Raw genomic sequence first — 23,942 nt, 5'->3', positions numbered from 1 at the left:
AGGCCGGAATTAGAGGAGCGCAGATATCTCGGAGGGTTGTGGGGCTGGAGGAGATAACAGAGGTAGGGAGGGGCAACCCCATGGAAGGATTTGAAAACAATGGTGAGAATTTTAATGCCCAAAATCTAACTATAAATAAAAATGTTTTTTCTTCCCAGCAAGAACAGACCAAACCTGGCATTTTAATGCTGATTTCTTTTGTTATTGAGGGAGCTGCAGCTGTCATTTCCAATCCACCAACAGACTAACTTATGTTTCCTAGCATTGTGCTCTAAAAAGATGTATAATTCATTGCTGTTTTGGTCCCTGTGCCTGACCCATGAAGACCAGGAGGTTGAAGGGTTAAAATTAAATAATAATCTTGACTTTTAAAAAGCTTCTGATATTGTAATTTCCCTATTAGTGTCAACCAGTGCTAACATTGAAGTGGTCCAAAAATGTTTTAATGATATGATGGTGTATAGTGTATCACTGCTTTGTATGTAAGTATCCGGCACCTAGTGCTGAGACATCAGAATGAGTAAGTGGATACCTTGTCAGGAGCTGAAGAAACGGACTGGGCATCAGGAAAGAAGATGGAATTTTAAAAATGCGAAGCTCTGATAGTGCCTTCGCCATTGCCAGGATAATTGATGTGATATTGCTGTCACAACGTCGTAAATGAAAAAGAGGCCTTTGGCAACATTTATTGTGCAGCGTTGTGAATTTCTCTAACTTGCGCATGGTGCTAATGGGTGGGAGGTTCAGGAAAAATTGGATTGAGTTTTATTTTTGTAATTTAGCAAGTATTCTTTGCTTGAGAACAAATTGTCAGCTTTGTTCATTCAGAAGTGGAAAATAAATGAAAGATATTCTATCAGTATGCCAGTGGATATGAAAAAGAATTGCCATGTCTTAATCTGGTATTTACTATTTCTAAACTAGTCATTCATGTATCCAATCTTTATTCATATTAATTTGTGACCGTGTTTCTTTCTCTAAGTATTGGTACATCTTTTAGATTGGGATCGTTTAGTTAAAGAAGCTAAGTAAAGAGATAAATCCCAGAGTGCAACAAGAGGAATGCAAATATGTTTTACAATGATGTTAATAATTGTAGGAAAGTTAATGAACTGTTGGGTCCATTAAAGGATAAATTGTGTAAAAATAATAGATTATCCGGATATGGCAGATGTATCGGATAGATTCTTCACATTAGTTTTCATGAAGGAATTCTGTAGGGAGCATTCCAGTGATGGTTAATGGGGTTCAGCAATCCATAACGGAATTGGGAATTTGTAAAGAATGTGTGATGCAGAAATTGGAAGGATGAAGTATCCACAAACTCCTGGGGCAGATGTGATGCAGGGAGAATCCTCGAGGGATTGACCCATGAAATTAGTACTTATTCTTCAGTTCCAAGTTTCAGAATCCATAAATACTGAAGCGGTATCTGAGGATATTGGTGGGGTGGGGGGGGGGGGGGGGTGGCGGGTGGCAAATGTAGTTCCAATATTCCAGCAAGAAGTAAGGTACAAACTTGGTAATTACAGGCCAGTTAGCCTGTCACTTATTGTGAGAAAAATTGCTTGAGGGCATCCATGGGAATCTTTAACTGAGCATCTAAAAGAGTACAGGGAACATAGATAGACGTCAGAATCATTTAGGAGTGATAGTTCATAGCCTACAATTGTACTGGAATTATTTGCGGTGCCAACACAATTAGTGGACAAAGGTAAGTAATCAACTAGATGTAGTTCATTGGGATTTTCAGAAATTTGACGCAGTCCCGGATATGAGACCAGCAGAGCAGTACAGGCTGGTTGGGTACGGCTCGTACTTTGCAAAACTCGGAACACAGTGTCCAACATTAGATGTGATTCTGTGATTGGACAACATTTGCTAAATAACCCACAGTGTGCTAAGAATTACACTGACAACCAATTTAAGATTGTCAGTAGGGTTCGCAGTAAATCCCTGCTACCCGACCCGAACCCGACGGGACCTGACGACATGTGTCGGGTTCGGGTTGGGTCGGGTTGCACTTCTGGGTCCGACATTCGGGCTCGGGTCGGGCCGGGTTGGACATGCTCTATCACAGGCAAGTGGCTTCACTGTTAATTTTTGGACGAGAAAGGTGGTTTTGTTACAGTTATTTTAAGCTTGTGCAGATCAGCAGCAAAGTGAAAAACGGAAGGTAAGTTAACTGATGGTTGGGTTGTGTCGGGCTCAGGTCAGATGTGGTTTTGTTGGACTCAGGTTGTTTTTTTTTTTGCAGACCCAAGCAGGCCTTTAGCTTGCAGTGTGGTGCATTTGTGCGTACCGGAAGCTACATATATTAATACACAGGGCCTGTGTCCTCTTTGCAGACAGAAAGAATATGTACAAACAGTGCGCCTGTTTCAGCTGAACAAAATAAGTGGCCACCATTTGCTGGTTCATTCCTCACGGAAATGCCTTGACCAATCAGAGTCGAGCTGCCTGGTTCCTTTAAATTTTAAACAAAGCTTGGCAGTTAACTGTCAGTCATCATAAACTGATACATTCACCATGGCAACGCCTCTACCAATCAGAGTTCACTTGCTGGGTAAGTTGTTGTTTTCCCTTACATTGGTTATTCTTGCGATTGTCCTGATGAGTGCTTCGACAACATATCTCTATTTTCAGCAAAACTCAAATTCTGTACTAAACGACTATTGATATCAAAGTTATTGGTTTTACTTTGGTTATGACTGTTGGGCAAGAGCTTGTTACCCAATTTGACATGCATTTTTTTAATGGGTTTCACACCTTCTCTGACTGCCCTATTATACTACGAAGTGAATCAACAACAGCAACTTTTACAATTTATATAAATGACGTGGATGAAGGGACCGAAGGTATGGTTGCTAAATTTGTTGATGACACAAAGATAGGTAGGAAAGTAAGTTGTGAAGAGGAAATAAGGAGGCTACAAAGGGATATAGATAGGTTAAGTAAGTGGGCAAAGACCTGGCAAATGGAGTACAAAGTGGGAAAATGTGAAATTGTCCATTTTGGCAGGAAGAAAGAAAAAGAAGCATATGATCTAAATGGTGAGAGATTGCAGAGCTCTGAGATGAAGAGGGATCTGGGTGTCCTAGTGCATGAATCGCAAAAGGTTAGTATGCGAGTACAGCAAGTAGTTAGGAAAGCTAATAGAATGTTATCGTTTATTGTGAGGGGAACTGAATACAAAAGTAGGGAGGTTATGCTTCAGTTATACAGGGCATTCGTGAGACAGCATCTGGAATATTGTGTACAATATTGGTTTCCTTATTTAAGGAAGGATGTAAATGCATTGGAGGCAGTTCAGAGATGGTTTATGAGACTAATACCTGCAATGGGTGGGTTGTTTCATGAGGAAAGGTTGGACAGGCTAGGCTTGTATCCGCTGGAGTTTAGAAGAGTAAGAGGCGACTTAATTGAAATATCTAAGATCCTGAGGTGTCTTGACAGGGTGGATGTGGAAAGGATGTTTCCTCTTGTGGGGGAATTCAGAACTGGAGTCATGTTTAAAAATAAGGGGTCGTCCATTTAAGACAGAGATGAGGAGAATTTTTTTTCTCTCAGAGGCTCATGAGTCTTTGGAACTCTCTTCCTCAGAACAAAGAACAGTACAGCACAGGAACAGGCCATTCGGCCCTCCAAGCCTGCGCCGATCTTGATGCCTGTCTAAACTAACACCTTCTGCACCTCCGGGGCCCATATCCCTCTATTCCCTTCCTATTCATGTATTTGTCAAGATGCCTGTTAAACGTCGCTATCATATCTGCTTCCACCACCTCCCCTGGCAGCAAGTTCCAGGCACTCACCACCCTCTGTGTAAAAAACTTGCCTCGCACATCCCCTCTAAACTTTGCCCCTCGCACCTTAAACCTATGTCCCCTAGTAACTGACTCTTCCACCCTGGGAAAAAGCTTCTGAATATCCACTCTGTCCATGCCGCTCATAACTTTGTAAACCTCTGTCATATCGCCCCTCCACCTCCGTCATTCCAGTGAAAACAATCCGAGTTTTTCCAACCTCTCCTCATAGCTAATGCCCTCCAGACCAGGCAACATCCTGGTAAACCTCCTCTGTACCCTCTCCAAAGCCGCCACGTCCTTCTGGTAGTGTGGCGACCAGAATTGCACGCAATATTCTAAGTGTGGCCTAACTAAGGTTCTGTACAGCTGCAACATGACTTGCCAATTTTTATACTCTATGCCCCGACCGATGAAGGCAAGCATGCCGAATGCCTTCTTGACTACCTTATCCACCTGCGTTGCCACTTTCAGTGACCTGTGGACCTGTACGCCCAGATCTCTCTGCCCGTCAATACTCCTAAGGGTTCTGCCATTTACTTTGTACCTCCCACCTGCATTGGACCTTCCAAAATGTATTACCTCACATTTGTCCGGATTAAACTCCATCTGCTATTTCTCCGCCCAAGTCTCCAACCGATCTATATCCTGCTGTATCCTCTGACAATCCTCATCCTTATCCGCAACTCCACCAACCTTTGTGTCGTCCGCAAACTTACTAATCAGACCAGCTACATTTTCCTCCAAATCATTTATATATACTACAAACAGCAAACGTCCCAGCACTGATCCCTGCGGAACACCACTAGTCACATCCCTCCATTCAGAAAAACATCCACTGATACCCTCAATCTTCTATGACCGAGCTAGTTCTGTATCCATCTTGCCAGCTCACCTCTGATCCCGTGTGACTTCACCTTTTGCACCAGTCTGCCATGAGAGACCTTGTCAAAGGCTTTACTAAAGTCCCTATAGATAACATCCACTGCCCTTCCTTCATCAATCATCTTCGTCACTTCCTCAAAATGCTCAATTAAATTAGTAAGACACGACCTCCACTTCACAAAACCATGCTGTCTCTCGCTAATAAGTTTGTTTGTTTCCAAATGGGAGTAAATCCTGTCCAGAAGAAACCTCTCTAATAGTTTCCCTACCACTGACGTAAGGCTCATCGGCCTATAATTTCCTGGGTTATCCTTGCTACCCTTCTGAAACAAAGGAACAACATTGGCTATTCTCCAGTCCTCTGGGACCTCACCTGTTGCCAATGAGGATGCAAAGATTTCATTCAAGGCCCCAGTAATTTCTTCCCTTGCCTCCTTCAGTATTCTAGGGTAGATCCCATCAGGCCCTGGGGACTTATCTACCTTAATGCTTTGCAAGACACCCAACACCTCCTCCTTTTTGATAATGAGATGACTGAGACTATCTGCACTCCCTTCCCTAGGCTCATCATCCACCAAGTCCTTCTCCTTGATGAATACTGATGCAAAGCACTCATTTAGCACCTCGCCCATTTCCTCTGGCTCCACACATAGATTCCCATCTCTGTCCTTGAGTGGACCAACCCTTTCCCTGGTTACCCTCTTGCTCTTTATATATGTATAAAAAGCTTTGGGATTTTCCTTAATCCTGTTTGCCAATGACTTTTCATGACCCCTTTTAGCCCTCCTAACTCCTTGCTAAAGTTCCTTCCTACTGTCTTTATATTCCTCAAGTGCTTCGTCTGTTCCTCGCCTTCCAGCCCTCACAGATGCTTTCTTTTTCTTTTTGACTAGGCTCACAATATCCCGCGTTATCCAGGGTTCCCGAAACTTGCCAAACTTGTCTGGCTTCCTCACAGGAACATGCTGGTCCTGAATTCTAATCAGCTGACGTTTGAAAGACTCCCACATATCAGATGTTGATTTACCCTCAAACAGCCGCCCCCAATCTAAATTCTTCAGTTCCTGCCGAACATTGTTATAATTAGCCTTCCCCCAATTTAGCACCTTCACCCGAGGACTACTCTTATCCTTATCTACAAGTACCTTAAAACTTATGGAATTATGGTCACTGCTCCCGAAATGCTCCCCCACGGAAACTTCGACCACCTGGCCGGGCTTATTCCCCAATACCAGGTCCAGAATGGCCCCATCCCTAGTTGGAATATCTACATACTGTTTCAAGAAGCCCTCCTGGATGCTCCTAACAAATTCTGCCCCATCCAAGCCCCTAGCACTAAGTGAGTCCCAGTCAATATTGGGGAAGTTAAAATCACCTACCACCACAACCCTGTTACCTTTACATCTTTCCAAAATCTGTCTACTTATCTGCCCCTCTACCTCTTGCTGACTGTTGGGAGGCCTGTAGTAAACCCCTAACATCGTGACTGCACCCTTCCTATTCCTGAGCTCCACCCATATAGCCTCGCTGCATGACCCCTCTGAGGTGTCCTCCCGCAGGACGGCTGTGATATTCTCCTTAACCAGTAATGCAACTCCCCCACCCCTTTTACATCCCCCTCTATCCCGCCTGAAGCTTCTAAAGCCTGGAACATTTAGCTGCCAATCCTGCCCTTCCCTCAACCAAATCTCTGTAATAGCAACAACATCATATTTCCAAGTACTAATCCAAGCTCTAAGTTCATCTGCCTTACCTGTTATACTTCTCACATTGAAACAAATGCACTTCAGACCACCAGTCCCACTGTGCTCAGCAACATCTCCCTGCCTGCTCTTCCTCTTAGTCCTACTGGCCTTATTTACTCGTTCCCCCTCATTTATTTCACTTGCTGTCCTACTGCTCTGGTTCCCACCCCCCTGCCACACTAGTTTAAACCCTCCTGAGTGACGCTAGCAAACCTTGCAGCCAGCATATTAGTGCCCCTCCAGTTTAGATGCAACCCGTCCTTCTTGTACAGGTCCCATCTGTCCCTGAAGAGAGCCCAATGGTCCAGATATCTGAAACCCTCCCTTCTGCACCAGCTGCTCAGCCACATGTTGAGCTGCACTATCTTCCTATTTCTAGCCTCACTGGCACGTGGCACAGGGAGTAATCCAGAGATTACAACCCTAGAGGTCCTGTTTTTTAACTTGCTACCTAATTCCCTAAACTCCCCCTGCAGGACCTCATCACTCTTCCTGCCTATGTCATTGGTACCGATGTGTACCACAACCTCTGGCTGTTCACCCTCCCCCTTCCGAATGCCCCCTGTCCGTTCATAGACATCCTTGACCCTGGCACCAGGGAGGCAACATACCATCCTGGAGTCTCTTTCACGTCCACAGAAGCACCTATCTGTGCCCCTGACTATAGAGTCCCCTATAACTATCGCTCTTCTGCACTTTGTCCCTCCCTGCTGAACAACAGTGCCAGCCGTGGTGCCACTGCTCTGGCTGCTGCTGTTGTTTTCCCCTGATAGGCCATCCCCCCCAACAGTATCCAAAATGGTATACTTGTTAGAGAGGGGGATAGCCACAGGGGATTCCTGCACTGACTGCCTGCCCCTTCTAGTGGTCACCCATCTAGCTGCCTGCACCTTGGGTGTAACCACTTCTCTAAAACTCCTGTCTGTGACGCTTTCCACCACCTGCATGCTCCTAAGTGCATCCAGTTGCCGCTCCAACTGATCCATGCGGTCTGTGAGGAGCTGCAACTGGGTACACTTCCTTCAGATGTAGTGGCCCGGAACGCTGGAAGCGTCACGGACTTCCCACATCTCACAGGTGAAGCACTTCACCCCTCTAACTGTCATTTCTAGCACTAATTAGTTAATTAATATAAAATAAATAAATACTTATTAAATTCTTACTAAATTATGATACACTTAACTATATGGTCCCTAGTGCTAGATTTCTACAATAAATACTAAATGCTGTCTAAATACAGTAATCTCCTCCCTCTGGTTTAGTTACTCTACTTATTAATTAGTTAATTAGTGTTTCAATCAATTTTTATCAGTTTTATTTTCAAAGGCAGTGAATATTTTTAAGGTAGAGGTAGATAGACTCTTGATAAGCAAGGGGGTGAAAGGTTTTTGGGGGTAGGTGGGAATGTGGAGTCGAGGTTACAATCAGATCAGCATTGATCTTGTTGAATGGCGGAGCAGGTTCGAGGGGCCAAGTGGCCTACTCCTGCTCCTAATTCATATGTACGTTGTATGTATGTTGTATATTCTACTGTAGGTTTAGTCACACTAGTGTGGGGTAGCAGGACAGGTCAATAAGGTGGTTAAGAAGGCATATGGAATATTTTCCTTTATTAGCCGAGGTATGGAATATAAGAGGAGGGAGGTTATGCTAGAATTATATAATACATTAGTTAGGCCCCAACTTGAGTACTGTGTGCAGTTCTGGTGACCTCATTACAGAAAGGATGTAATTGCACTAGAGAGGGTACAGAGGAGATTTACGAGGATGTTGCCAGGAATAGAAAATTGCAGCTTTGAGGAAAAATTGGATTAGCTGGGGTTGTTCTCCTTGGAACAGAGGAGGGTGAGGGGAGATTTAATTGAGATGTACAATATTGTGAGGGGTCTGGATAGAATGGATGGGAAGGGCCTATTTACTTTAGCAGAGGGGTCAGTGACTAGGGGGCATAGATTTAAAGTGATTGGGAGAAGGGTTGGAGGGGAGATGAAGAAAACATTTTTCACCCAGAGGGTGGTGGAGGTCTGGAACTCATTGCCTGAAAGGGTGGTAGAGGCACAAAACCTCATCTCATTTAAAAAGCACCTGATGCCGTAACTTGCAGGGCCACGGACCAAATGCTGGGAAGTGGGATGAGGCTGGGTGGCTCTTTTTCTTCGGCTGGCACAGACACAATGGGCCAGCTGGCCTCTTTCTGTGCCGTTAACATCCTATAATTTGATGGGGTTCAATTTTAAGCCCAACCTGGGAATGAGCTGAATGTAAAAACCCCTCACTAGCCTACGTTTTACTGCCATTTGGGAGATGTTTGACTTCATATGGCATCTTGTTCTGAATTTTCGTGTGAAAACATTTTGTTATTGACTTACCTGCTTTCAGATTCCCTCTGTCTACCTTTTCCTGGTCACTAGTTGCCTCTCTACTAGTACCTGTGTCACTACCCACTCTTGACTACCTTCTCCACAATTATCCTCCTGCCATTTCACTCACCTATCTCATTTGAATGATTTTTAATAGCTGCCTCTCTGTTTTCTAAGACTTTTTCTCCCTATATTGTTTAGGTGAAGCTCATCTCTCCTGTACCAGTCTTTCTAATTCTGAAAATTTTATCAATTATTTATGGCGGTAACTCTGTTCCTTTTGCACCATGCTGCCAGCCACATATCAACAGCCTCAGTTTTCTTCCCTTCCTTGTCAAACATCAGGCTTATACCTGAGAACATCGCTTTTCATTCCCTATCTTTGAATTTCAAGGCAAACTTTGTGTTTGTGACCTTTAAGGCATGGTAAGATGGGCTGCTATGACCTTTCCCCAATGTGCACTGCTCTTGCTCCAGTTAGGCAACTCACTATCCTGTAGGTACTGTCTTTGTGATGCACATGATTCTCTATTTCCTGAGCAAAAAATCTCCTTCGACTATCAGCTATCTGTTACTTGTAAACTGCGGCAGGGGCAACCTGAAAAATAGGTCTGCAAATGAAATCCGACCCGAGCCCAACAATCAGTTAACTTACCTTCCATTTTTCACTTTGTTGCTCATCTGCACAAGCTTAAACAAAATGCAACTAAACAACCTTTCAAGTCCAAAAAGTACATTAACGTTGGAGCCACGTACTGGAACTGGTGATAGAGTGTGTCCGACCCGACCCAAGCCTGAATGCCGGACCTGGAGGAGCGATCCGACCCGACCTGAACGTCGTCGTCGGGTTCAGATTGGGTAGCTATGCTCGAGTTGGAAGTTAGATCTACCTTTTAGCATGATTCAACCTTTCAAGTTGCAGAGCACAATATATTGATTTTTTTTCATTCGTTCCTGGGATGTGGGCATCACTGGCTCGGCCAGCATTTATTGCCCATCCCTAATTTCCCTTGAGAAGGTGGTGGTGAGCTACCTTCTTGAATCACTGCAGTCCATTTGGGGTAGGTACACCCACAGTGCTGTTAGGAAGGGAGTTCCAGGATTTTGACGCCGCGACAGTGAAGGAACAGCGATATAGTTTCAAGTCAGGATGGTGTGTGACTTGGAGGGGAACTTGCAGGTGGTGGTGTTCCCATGCATCTGCTGCCCTTGTCCTTCTAGGTGGTAGAGGTTGTGGGTTTGGAAAGTGCTGTCTAAGGAGCCTTGGTGCGTTGCTGCAGTGCACCTTGTAGATGGTGCACACTGCTGCCACTGTGCGTTGGTGGTTGAAGGAGTGAATGTTTGTGGATGGCGTGCCAATCAAGCAGGCTGCTTTGTCCTGTATGGTGGTGAGCTTCTTGAGAGTTGTTGGAGCTGCACCCATCCAGGCAAGTGGAGAGTATTCCATCACACTCCTGACTTGTGAATTGTGGATGGTGGACAGGCTTTGTATAGTCAGGAGGGGAGTTGCTCGCCACAGGATTCCTAGTCTCTGACCTGCTCTTGTAGTCCCGGTATTTATATGGCTACTCCAGTTCAGTTTTCAGTCAATGATAACCCCCAGGATGTTGATAGTGGGGGGATTCAGCGATCGAAATGTCATTGAATGTCAAAGGGAGATGATTAGGTTCTCTCTTGTTGGAGATGGTCATTGCCTGGCACTTGTGTGACCCGAATGTTACTTGCCACTTATCAGCCCAAGCCTGGATATTGTCCACATCTTGCTGCATTTCTACATGGACCACTTCAGTATCTGAGGAGTCACGAATGGTGCTGAACATTGTGCAATCATCAGTGAACATCCCCACTTTTTGTGCTCTTGTAAAACTTAGAATTCACAATTTGTGCCTTCTAATGATACCAGCCAGTGTATTCCTAAGCCAGACTGATCAGAAGGTCATAGGTGCCATCTCCTGTCTAGTTAGCTGCCCTCGACATGGCCTTTTGTGGGCAAGGAAAGAATGGGCCAGGCTTCCGTCTCCTGATGGTAACCAGCCTAATGTTTTTCTGTGTGGATGTCAGGTGTAAACATGAATAGCCTTTCAATCCCACTTGGCCAACTGGACTGATGCAGAAGCTTGTAGAAATATACCTCAGTATGAATCAACATCTTTGTGAGAACAGTGAGATATTGGGGGATAAAAGACATGACATCTGTTACAAATATGTTTTAATACTTTTGTGCAAGGCTTCACCTGCATGCTCTCACATGTTGTTATTGTTGTTGATCCTGCAATGTTCTTGCAGAACTGATATCATCATGGTATGTTGATGTGCGTGTGAGAGCTCATGATTGCAGAGTGAAGTTAGATATCTCAGCAACAGATTAAGCATGCCTCAGTAGTTTATTATTGCTATGATCATTGGCACCAACTGATAGCAATCATGCTTCTAGGCATAAAGCATGAAAGTTTCATAGATGCATTCATGATGGCCTCATCAAGGCAGGAGGTCAAAAAAAATCATCCAAACTGCAAATTAGCATTTACTTTTTTGTACTCATTACTGGAAGGTGAAATCAATAGGAAATGCTAGCTTACTTAATTTAAAAATGTATATTTGTTAATGTTCTCTATCAACTCTGAATATTAATGTATGAGTACGTAACACATTTGTATGAGACTCTTGCTCGTTAAACAGATGCGTAACTATTTTAAACAATTTCTAATAACTTTTTACTGATCTATGTCATTAAGCGTCTCACGTCTTGCACATGTGTAGTAAGTTGGGGAAGAGTATCGAAATCACTTAAATGAGTTTGAAAGTACTTTCAGCTGCAGCCTGGCCCCTCATAACTTGAGGGTCTAATGCTAAAACTAACGCCCTTAATTTCCATGGGGATTCTCACAATCACTTTCCGTAACTTTGTGATTTTTCTGACATACAATAAACAAAAGGTTAAATAATTTTTGACAAAAGCTTTGAACGTCCTCATGAAGTTCCCTTTCCTGTGTTTGAAATCTCTGCAAGTGCATTTTCCTTCATAACATTACCCCTCTCTGGAGCCTGGAGTCCAGTTCTGCTACACTCCCACAGCAATATTTTCTTCCCTCTTAATCTGGAGGCTGAATCAAGCTGATGAACGTGAACTCCTGGAATGCACCAGTGCCACTCTCTGCTTATCACTTTGGTTGACTGCAACTCCCAGAATGCAGTTCCACGAGACCACCTTCTGCTCAAACTGGTTGGGAGGAATCAAGTTTCCACTCTCTGCCAACAGTCAGTTTTGTTGTCAATCATGAATAAAACAATCTTGACACAAAGTGTTCCAACATTTTTGCAAAGTAGAATAAAACACCAGAAGTGTTTTTTTTTTAAATGATTAACAGGAAAACTGGCCATTCACTGAGTGTGTTGGGACTTCCTTTTGGTAAACCCTGTCTTCGACTGACCAGTTCAAGTCCAGTGCAAAATAAAATATGCTGTTTGAATAGGGACATAGGAACATAGGAGTTAGGAGCAGGACTAGGTAATCCAGCCCTTCGAGCCTGCTCTGCCATTTGAGAAGATCATGGCTGATCTGGTTGTGGTCTCAACTCCGATTTCCTGTCTGCCCCAGAACCATTGACTCCCTTGTCTATCAAAAATCTATGTAACTCAGCCTTGAATGAATTTAATGACCCAGCCTCCCCTTCTTTCTGGGGAAGAGAATTCCACAGTCTAATGACCCTTTGAGGAAAAATAATTCTCCTCAACTCTGTCTTAAAAAGGGAGACGTCTTATTCTTAAACTGTGCCCCCTAATTCTACTCTCCCCCTCAAGAGGAAATATCCACCCGGCATCCACTCTATCAAGTCCCCTCAGGATCTTGTATGTTTCAATAAGATCACCTCTCAGTCTTCTAAATCCCAACGGGTATAGGCCCAACCTGTTCAACCTTTCTTCATAAGATAAGTCCTTCATCCCTGGAATTAGTTGAGTGAACCTTCTCTGAACTGCTTCTAATGCAATTATATCCTTTTTCAATGAAAGAGACAAAACCGTACACACTACTCCAGATGTGGTCTCACCAAGGTCTTGAACAGCTGCCGTAATTACTGTGAAGTAATAGGTGAGATTTTAACTCATTCAAAACCCATTTACTTTCACAGAGTTAAAACGGACCCAATGGTCTGAATTTTCATTTAGCAAAGGTGGCGGTTTCAGAGGCTGGCACATTGGCAGTTTCATGCTACTAGCTGGCGTGCTGGTCTGCTGACATGTTCTCGCCTCCAGCCTATTTTGAGGGAGGCTGCTTCTGGTGAGGTGGTGGCTACCTGCCTCCCAGCAGTGGGTAGCCAGATATGTCAATTAAAATGCCTATGGTGTCTAGAATTTTCTAGACAGCATTGGGCCCCCTGCTGAGGCCAAAGCCCGTTGAATGAAGGGAAGCCTTCCAGAGGCAGGCTTCACTTAATTCCCCTTCCCAGCCCCACAGCCACGATTGCCAGAGGGCCACACTTTGCATCCACAGGCCATCCTGGCTTTCCCTTCCTCAATGCCGGTCTGGCGGCTGTGGCCACATTTAATTCTAAAGGCATCTCAATCGTGAGGCAGCCTCTCGTTCTCGCAGGCCCATCGGCACTGTTCGCCTCTCCCGCTGGGGCTGCTGGCCGCACAGAGCCTCGGGCACTCCAATTGGCTCTCCCGGCTGTCCTTAATTGGACGGAGCTCCCCGAGGCAGCCTCTTAATTGGCCGTCATCTCGACTATCTTTCCTGGAGTCCTGCCGCCAGAATGTCCAGGTTCCCGAGCTACCTTTCATTCCGACAGCGGTATTGAGACCCGGGAATGAAAATAAAACCCAGTGTGTCAAAAAAACAATGCTAGAAAAGGAGAAAGAGAGAGATTTACAGTGAGAGTGCAAAGAAGAAAGTGAAATTATGTTGACCACAAATAGAAAGAAGTAGAGGCAACAGTGAAAATTATATAAAAAACAAAGGAAGCGAGAGAAGCATGGAAGACAGAAGGATAGAAAGAATCACAGAATGTGAGACCAAGAAGACTGATACAGGAAGACAAAGGCACAATTTTAATTTTTCCCCTGAAAGTGGATTAAGTTATATCATAGCACTGTATTACTGTATTAATAGATAATATTCTATTGTGTGCACTTTTCATTCTTATTTATCTCTGTCATTGTGGTGTAGATTTTACACATTTTGGTCTGTTATGTTTTGTTAAATCCCATGAGGCCGACTGATAGCCTCACCCAAATTCCTGGTATGTGTTCCTGCCATGCAAAGTTCTATGCCAGAAGCAAAGCATCATAAAGCCTGATCCTCACTGAGCTCAGTCACAGCAGATCCACACATATTTTGTATATCTTTTGTAAAGTGAAAAATGTACATGATTACATGTTGCTGTTAAAACGTGGGAGTTTTATTAAACTGTTACCTCTCAACAATTTAAAAGCAGTTTCTGCCACTCTGCAGTAATCTGAGGCATACTAAGGCATACAGGTAAGTGAAAATGCAGGCCACTACTTCTGATTTCATTTGCCAAAGTAAATGAACAGAGGTAGCAAAGCACAGGCACAGCCAGTATGTGCCCTCCACCCTGGGGAGGTTGGGAAGTTGCTTATTTTTTGTGTACCATACTTTACCAATCATAGGGTAGATTGGCTGAAATTCAGAGGAAATAAAACAAGCAATTGTTCATGCACATGCAGTTGTTTTAAGCAATGTTTTTAAACTATTTCTTGAGTTGTAACAAATTGTTCAGTTGCTTCAAGATCTGCAGTGTTGCTGCAGGTTTTGAGGAACTACAAATTAGATAAAGCATTCTCAGAGCAAATTCTGTGCAGCTGTGAGCCTGAAAATCCCTTATCAAAAATCTGTTGATCAAATACCACATGTATCTTTCAAAAACAACTTTACAGCAGCCATAACTGGCATGCCAAAAGATTTAATGTCATTAAAAGGTTCACGGTCGTTTGGATGGGTGTAAAGTACAAATTGAGTCATGCTCATTTAGGAATAACTTTTAGCTTAGTTGTGTACGTGTGTTTCTGTATCCTGTCATGTAACGTTGCATTACTTTTACAGCCTTTTGTTGTGATTAACTTGATGCAAAAATCCTCTACTACCTGTTGAGGGGGACGGGGGATGGATTTGGCAGCGGGTGGGTGCAAACTGTATACTGAACTGAAGCTTTATAAAGTGCTGCTGCACAGGCATCTCCACCTATAAAGATTTCAGGAGAGAATGCACACTTACACCATTTCCAAGATGTCTATGCTGATGGAGTTTACCCAACGGTGATTTAAAAGGCCAATGGCATCATTATTTCAAACAGAAAAGTCTGTCGGGCCAGCAAGTCGGACTTACTTAAAGAGAATAAAATTATATGGAGAAATTGCTCTCACCTCTCAAGGGTATACTTGATATTGAAATATAGAAGCTTGGGTGTTTTTTCTGTCACAGTTTGTGCAGAAAACAATCACCACTGAAATGCCACAAGGACATAATGGCCAATATTGTCATATTTGCGTCAGTATCGATGAATAGAGTGCACTCAGTTTTAAAGTCAACTCAATTCAACCCATCTTTTTTTTCTTTGGCCATTAGTGTTATCTTGATCTTTAAGCATAAAATAGATCAACTTCTATGTGCAGTGTGTATATTTGGTGTAAATGCGTTACCAACTCATTACCATAAAGTTGCTTTAAGCTATAACAGTGGCTGTAAAGATGTCAAAAAAGCGGTTTCTTTTGGAGCTGACTAGTATCAATCTAATCACAATAAATGACTATAAACGTGTAATATTAGGTGGTACCATTCAGAAAGATCAATGTATGAAGAAGTAAAATGGCATCGCTAAATTTATGCTGGACTCTGCAGACATCCAAATGACATTCAAGCTTTCAAAAGTCTTTTGGAATGGCAGTAGGTTCTGGTTACTATCATACTGTTTATGAGATTTGCTTTTAGTATTTGAACAACAACTTTTATTAAAGAAGTTTCACCCACAGAACCAGAGGGGATCTTAGCTGTGAATGTTCGGGCTTGCTTGTACTTCCTCCAGACAGAGAGCAGCACTACTGATTCCAGTGGCACAGATGCACTGGGGCAAAATTGAACCTCATTGCACCAGTTTTCCAGGCAGAAAACAGGAGCCCAGTGTGCCAATTTTATGTGTGTGTGGGGGGGGGGGGGGGGGGGTGCAGCCTTCTGCACTTGAAACATTTACAATGCCATATTGGGACATGAGCTGTAGAGATGACCCTGGCAGCTGCCTAAAACAGGCATTTAGGAACTTGGGTTTGTTAACAAGGAGCCGAATAGCTGTTTCAGAATCTGTTCCAGCATTTTGTTTACTCTGAATGGAGCCTGCTACAGTCAGAATTACCTGGCCTATGAGCAGCCCTATCAGTGGTACTTAATAGGACCACCACCAAAAAGATATGTTTTGAAAAAAATAATTGTCTTCATGCAGAGCCAGAAGTTGGAAGGGCTCCTCCCAGATCCTTAGCAAAACTGTGGGCTGCTGTCAGCTCTGCGCTTGGTCCACCCATCCGTTTTCCTCGCCCCCACCCGGAGGCTTTATCTTCGGGTTGCTGCCTCTGGAGGCTCACAGGCACCGGCAGCTCAGCTGAATTATTAAAACCACGGAAACTGGTCCTCAGGCTGTCTTATCTGGTGCTTGCAGCCTGAGTACCACCCCTTTACAGCCTGAAAACTGGCACAGACCAATTTATCCTTCATTGTAAGATGAATTGCATATGTGTCTACCACCACACTGAAGCTCTGATTTTCAGACAAAGCCAGAATGCTTCTTGTGTACACCAAGTATAATCTATGCAGGTTAGCCGAGGAATTACGTTTCGTCATATCAGCCGATGAACACAATGCGTTCAGATGATATACCTTTGTTGTTTTGATAGAGCTGTTAACCCATTTCAAATAAAGCTAGTTCTATCACCTACCATGATATCATCTACCAAACAGAGGGAACAGATTGTGTGAATATATAAATAATGCTGTCAAGGGACAGCTCTGAATTCTGTTGTATTTGATTTGGTGCAGTGTTCCTCCATTGCCTGGTGACCATTTTAACTTATTTTTATTCTTTTATGGGATGTTGGTGTTGCTGGCTCGGCCAGTATTTATGGCCCATCCCTAAATTGCCTTTGAGAAGGTGGTGGTAAGCCGCCGCCTTGAACGGCTGCAGTCTATTTGCGATAGGTGTACCCATAGTTCAGTTAGAAAGGGAGGTCCAGGATTTTGACCCAGTGACAGTGAGGAACAACTATATATTTCCAAGTCAGGATGGTGTGTAGCTTGGGGGGGATCTTGCAGGTGACAGTGTTCCCATGCATCTGCTGCCCTTGTCCTTCTGGGTGGTAAAGGTCGCAGATTTGGAAGGTGCTGTCAAAATAGCCTTGGTGAGTTGCTGCAGTGCATCTTGTAGATGGTACATACTGCTGCCACTGTGTGTCAGTGGTTGATGGAGTGCCGATCAAGCGGGCTGCTTTGTCTTGGATGGTGTTACGAAGACCCCTCCTGCCAAGAATGAGGAATTGTATTTCATCATATGAACATTAATTTTAAAGAGTTGCTGGAATGAAGAAATGACTTGTTTAAAGAGATCAGCAGTGGCTGGAAAACATTTGCATACTAAGAGAACAGTGCCTGGAGACAATTGAACAGCTCCCTGATCCAATTAAGCCAAATGGATTTTGATCACCAGACATTGAATGTGTAAGAAAGCCAGCATTCCAGTGTCTGCCAAGATGGAGAATCCACAAACGCATGAGTTTGTTGAAACAGCTAGCCACATGACTAACCTGCTGGCCTATGTTTTGTTTGAACTGCTCACAGCACAGTTTGGGTCAGATTGCAACTGAACTTGGAAGAAGAGAGCCTCTCTCCTGGCTAGCTCTCGCTCTCTCTCTCTAGTGAATCTCCGGATCCATTGAAGTCACTTAAACCTCAAGAGAGAAAAGGCTCCTACATCGAAACAGGGTTTAAAGCATGCACTGGGCCCCAACAAAATGGCAAGACATACCAGCAATCAAAGACTCGACATCAAACTCAAAGGACAGTAAATTAATCCCAGCTATTGCCTCAAACTTTTCCCCTTTATTCTTTCTACTTTCTGTCTCTATCTACGTGTGTGTTTATTGCGTATGCATGCCACCGTGGTCGCGTCGTGTATTAATAGCCATTAACCAAATCAGAGTTTAAGATTTTTAAGCTTAATAAACTTCCACCTTTCTTGTTTAAATCTAAGAAAACCTGTCTGGTTGATTTTTTTACCTTACAATTGGAGAGCAGTGAACAAGGATTCACCGAGAAGGAGCAAAAACACAGTGTTTTAAAAATTAAACCCTGTTCCGGTTAAACCAAGCGAAGGCTGAGAGGGGACCCCCAGACCCCTTTCTCACCTGGCCGTAACAAAAATTTGGCGGCTCATCCACAGACAAAGAAGAAATTAGAAGTGGGAAGCCAAATTGATCCCAATCAAAAACAGCAAGATTTCAATACAAGTTTCCTACAGGTTGTGTGTGCTTGAATACTAATATGTCTGCAACTGAAGCAAGTAGCTCCCCAAGCAAGGGTGAAGTAACTTGGGATACATTAAAAGTACTGTCTGTGGAGGAGTTGAGGAAAATAGCTGAGCAGTGTGGGATCAAAGTTAGAAAGTCTGCACTCCTAAGACTAGTGGCCAACCATTTTTCCCTTGAATCTGAAGAAGCAGAAACCGGGTTAGAAATAGACTCCGACAGAGTATTGCCAGCAAAGATACCATTGGAACAGAGGAAACTTAAATTTGAGGAAAGAGAAAAAGAGGGAGAGAAAGAAAGAATCTTCCAGAAGGAACGTGAAGAAAAAGAAAGGAGTGAAAACAAGAGAGGAGAGGAGAGAGAGCCTTCCAGAAGGAATGCGAGGAGAGAGAGCTGAGGCAGCTTGAGTTAACTATTTATTTATTTAGAGAAACAGGCCCTTCGGCCCACCGAGTCTGTGCCGACCAACAACCACCCATTTATACTAACCCTACAGTAATCCCATATTCCCTACCACCTACCTAGAGACAATTTACAATGGCCAATTTACATATCACATGCAAGTCTTTGGCTGTGGGAGGAAACTGGAGCACCCGGCAGAAACCCAAACAGTCACAGGGAGAACTTGCAAACTCCGCACAGGCAATACCCAGAATTGAACCCTGGAGCTGTGAGGCTGCGGTGCTAACCACTGCGCCACTGTGCCGCCTTCAAACTAGGGGGGGACAGAGTAACCCCAGTGAAAGCATGGCCAATATGGAGGATTGTAATTTGGAGCTAGATACAGAATTGTTAAAATTTTCCCAATTGATACCAAAATTCAATGAGGGAGACGTAGAAGAATTTTTTGTATCTTTTGAAAAACTTACGAGGCAGTTGAAGTGGCCAGCTGAGGCATGGACTCTCCTGCTACAAAGCAAGCTAACAGGAAAAGCGCATGAGGTTTACTCCCGGTTGCCAGATGAGAGTTCATCCAATTATGAATTGTCATCAGGGCATATGAGTTAGTACCGGAAGCCTATTGCCAAAAGTTTAGAACCCTAAAAAGCAAGCTGATCAAACTTACTTGGAGTTTGAGAGATGTAAGCAGCTGGCTTTTGACCAGTGGCTAAGAGCTCTTAAAGTGCAGCCCAGCTATGAAAATCTCAGAGAGGTAATTTTGCCGAGAAAATTATAAACTCTCTCTCACTCTCCATAAAGACCCATGTAGAGGAACAAAAATTTCATTGAGCCCGGCAAACCGCAGTTCTGGCTGATGAGTTTGCTCTCATCTATAATTTGGTTCCCCGGGGACAACCTTTCCTAATCACCGCCACAAATCCGAAAAGGACAAAGGGTGGGAAGGTGATAGAAGCCCAAGCAGTTGGGGAAGACAAAGAAAAGCAGGCGACACAAGGGGCCCTCCTCCAGTCAAAAAGGATAGTGCGGTAAGTAGGAGTGAGACCCAGAGACCTGTATGCTTCCATTCTAATAAAGCAGGGCATCTAAGAGCTGACTGCTGGAAACTAAAGGGAAAACCTGTGGGGTTAATCAGGGCACACCCGCTCATTGAAGGAGAAAGGACCCTGATGGCTTTAACTGCAGTAACCAGGAAGTCTACTGCTGCAAGTGCAGGAAAATTTAATAGGATTCCTGAAGGTGATGAGGATTTTGTGTCTGAAGGGATAGTAACTCCATACCCCTCGGCTGGGGCAAACAAGCCCGCAGTAATCCTCAGGGACACAGGGGCCACTAGATCCCTTTTACTGGGAAAAGGCCTGACCTTCCCCGCAGAGAGTGCGGTAAACACGAGAATGTTGGAGAATGGTATTGGAGGGCAGTGTATGCCTGCACCTTTACACCAGGTGCACTTGGTGTGCGACCTAATTTCGGGACCGGTGAATGTAGGGATTGTCCCTAGTTTGCCTATAGACGGGGTTGACCTGCTCCTAGGTAATGATCTGGCAGGGGTGAAGGTGGTAGTTTCCCCAGTAGTGAAAGAAAGACCGCAGGAGGTCAGAGAGACAGGGCAGTGGCAGGAGTCGGTCCCCTGCAGTTTCCCTGAATGTGTAACAAATCGGGCCATGATCAAACCAGATCCCCCAGAGGAGACTGAATTGGCACTGCAGGCCGATGACCATGAGGCCTATCTGTCTGAGACTTTCTTTGGAAAGTTAGAAGACCCAGGGAATGAATTAAATGGATCTTCCCTAGTTGAGACTCAACGAACCAACCTCGTACTAAGAAATTTAGCACCGCCTGCCCAGTCTGAAATTGAAGCAGATGGAGTCCCTGATTTGCTACTATTTAAAGAATGAGGTACTGATGAGGAAATGGAGTTCTCTTCACAGACCTGAGGGCAAGGAGTGGACAGAGGTTCACCAGTTCGTGATGCCGCAGAGGTACCGGAGAGAAATAGTAAGAACGGCCCATGAGATTACAGTGGCTGTACAAGTCGGTATATGAAAAACCAATGCCCGCATAAGGCAGCAGTTTGACTGGCCAAAACTCCACAAAGATGTGGTGGAGTACTGTAGGAGTTGCCACATGTGCCAGGTTGAGGGGAAACCCCAACCTACAGTGAAATCTGCACCCCTAAGTCCTGTATCGGTGTTTGGAGGACCCTCCAGCAAAGGGCTGGTGAACTGTAAGGGACCCCTGACGAGAACAAAAGCAGACAGGCAGGCACAAGGCTGGCAAAATGTTAGAAAAGAAAGGGGAAAAAGGGACAAAGAGGACAGGTTAACAGAAGTCCAGGAGGATTTTTTTTTTTTATTCATTCATGGGATGTGGGCATCACTGGCCAGGCCAGCATGTATTGCCCATCCCTAGTTGCCCTTGAAAAGGCGGTGGTGAGCTGCCTACTTGAACCGCTGCAGTCCATGTGAGGTAGGTACACCCATTGTGCTGTTAGGAAGGAAGTTCCAGGATTTTGACCCAGCGACAGTGAAGGAACGGCGATATAGTTCCAAGTCAGGATGGTGTGTGACTTGGAGGGGAACTTGCAGGTGGTGGTGTGCCCATGTATTTGCTGCTCTTGTCCTTCGAGGTGGTAGAGGTCGTGGGTTTGGAAGGTGCTGTCTAAGGAGCCTTGGTGCGTTGCTGCAGTGCATCTTGTAGATGGTACACACTGCTGCCACTGTGCGCCGGTGGTGGAGGGAGTGAATGTTTGTGGATGGTGTGCCAATCAGGTGGGCTACTTTGTTCTAGATGGTGTCGAGCTTCTTGAGTGTTGTTGGAGCTGCACCCATCCAGGCAAATGGAGAGTATTCCATCACACTCCTGACTTGTGCCTTGTAGATGATGGACAGGCTTTGGGGAGTCAGGAGGTGAGTTACTCGCCTCAGGATTCCTAGCCTCTGACCTGCTCTTGTAGCCATGGTATTTATATGGCTACTCCAGTTCAGTTTCTGGTCAATGGTAGCCCCTAGGATGTTGATAGTGGGGGATTCAGCGATGGTAATGCCATTGAATGTCAAGGGGAAATGGTTTGATTCTCTCTTGTTGGAGATGGTCATTGCCTGGCACTTGTGTGGCGCAAATGTTACTTGCCACTTATGAGCCCAAGCCTGGATATTGTCCAGATCTTGCTGCATTTCTACATGGACTGCTTCAGTATTTGAGGAGTCGCGAATGGTGCTGAACATTGCCCAATCATCAGCGAACATCCCCACTCCTGACTTTATGATTGAAGGAAGGTCATTGATGAAGCAGCTGAAGATGGTTGGGCCTAGGACACTACCCTGAGGAACTCCTGCAGTGATGTCTTGGAGCTCAGAATATTGACCTCCAACAACCACATCCATCTTCCTTTGCGCTAGGTATGACTCCAACCAGCAGAGAATTTTCCCCCTGATTCCCATTGACTCCAGTTTTGCTAGGGCTCCTTGATACCATACTTGGCCAAATGCTGCATTGATGTCAAGGGCAGTCACTCTCACGTCACTTCTCGAGTTCAGCTCTTTTGTCCATGTTTGAACCAAGACTGTAATGAGGTCAGGAGCTGAGTGGCCCTGGCGGAACCCAAATGGAAACCCCTACTGTCTGGTCAGCCAACACCGAAATGTTTGCAAGGTTAGACCCCACATCCTCCTATGTAAATGCAGACACTAGAAGCACCCCACCAAAGTTGCAAACAGCATTTACAGGAATCTGCAGAGACAAAGAAAGTCCTCCAGATGGCAGAGAAACCATGAGGGTGATGCCTCACCTAATTGAAATACAGGGGACTGCAGCAGAATCTGGGCAAATACCTGTAAGCAGCAGTGTTCCAGAGGACAAAGGGAAGATTAGTAAGGAATCCACCCCCACAGTCAGGAGAAAAGGGAACCAACCAGCCCCGAAGGTGAAAAGCCCTTGCGTGACTCCTCAAAGCACTGAAAAAGAGTTCAGAGTGGATCACCCACTGCTGACACCCATGAGCAGAACTCCAACTTAGACCGAATTAAATCTAACTGTCCCCCTGCAGATCTCAAAGTAACCAAAGACACCCTAGGGAATCCTGGAAATGTGCAAACTGGAAAACTTCCCCAAAAACCACATGTTTATTGGGATGCCAAAACGGGCAGTTTAAAGCAGCACTGCTACCAAGAAAAGACAGGCTGAAACAATTTTTAGGATTCCTGAATGAATGAGAAAGATGCATGTGTGTTTTCCTGTACCTACTCTTCTCCCTCGTCCCTTTTAATGAAAATTCTTCTAAAAATCACATTTCATTCCGTTGGGTGTGGAGGTGTCATGAAGACCCCACATGCCAAGAATGAGGCATATTAATTTCATCATATGAACATTAATTTTAAAGAGTTGCTGGAATGTAGAAATGACTTGTTTAAAGAGATTAGCAATGGCTGGAAAACATTTGCATATTAAGAGACAGTGCCTGGAAACAATTGAACAGCTGATCCAGTTAACACAAATGGATTTTGATCACCAGACATTGTATGTGTAAGAAAGCCAGTATTCCAGGGTGTCTGCTAAGATGGAGAATCTACAAATGCAGGAGTTTGTCAAAACAGCTAGTCACATGACTAACCTGCTGGCCCATGTTTTTGAATTGCTCATGCACTGTTTGGGTCAGATTGCAACTGAACTTGGAAGAAGACATCCTCTCTCCTGGCTAGCTCTCTCTCTCCCTTTCTCTCTGTCTCTAGTGAATCTCCGGATCCACTGAAGTCACTTATACCTTGAGAGAAAAGACTCCCACATCGAAACAGGTTTTAAAGTGTGCACTGGGCCTCAATGAAACGGCAAGACTTACCAGCAGCAAAGACTCTACATCGAACTCAAAGGACCGTAAATAAATCCCAGCTATTGCCTCAAACTTTTCTCCTTTATTCTTTCTACTTTTCTGTCTCTATCTACATGTGTGTTTATCACATATGCATGCTAGTGTCGTCGCATCGCGTATTCGTAGCCATTAACCGAATTAGAGTTTAAGGTCAGTAAACTTCCACCTTTCTTGTTTAAACCGAAGAAAACCTGTCTGGTTGATGTCTTTGCCTTACAATTGGAGAGCAGTGAACAAGGATTCACCGAGGGGGAGCTAAAAGCATGTTTTTAAAATTAAACCCTGTTACGGTTAAACCAGGCAAAGGCTGAGAGAGAGCCCCTAGACCCCTTTCTCACCTCGTCATAACAATGGTGTC

The 23,942-nt window shown here is 44.4% G+C and overlaps 1 protein-coding gene across 8 annotated transcripts in view; it reads left to right on the top strand.

Moving 5' to 3' along the window:
* Window positions 1-23,942, top strand: part of LOC137369468 (receptor-type tyrosine-protein phosphatase delta) — a 618,622-nt gene that overhangs the window by 314,014 nt on the left and 280,666 nt on the right. The gene's annotated exons all lie outside the window — the stretch shown is intronic.

This window comes from Heterodontus francisci, chromosome 4 (assembly GCF_036365525.1).
Source record: "Heterodontus francisci isolate sHetFra1 chromosome 4, sHetFra1.hap1, whole genome shotgun sequence".
Taxonomy (NCBI): Eukaryota; Metazoa; Chordata; class Chondrichthyes; order Heterodontiformes; family Heterodontidae; genus Heterodontus; species Heterodontus francisci.
Note: the sequence above shows the minus strand (reverse complement) of the source record. Positions and strands in the feature narration are given on the sequence as shown.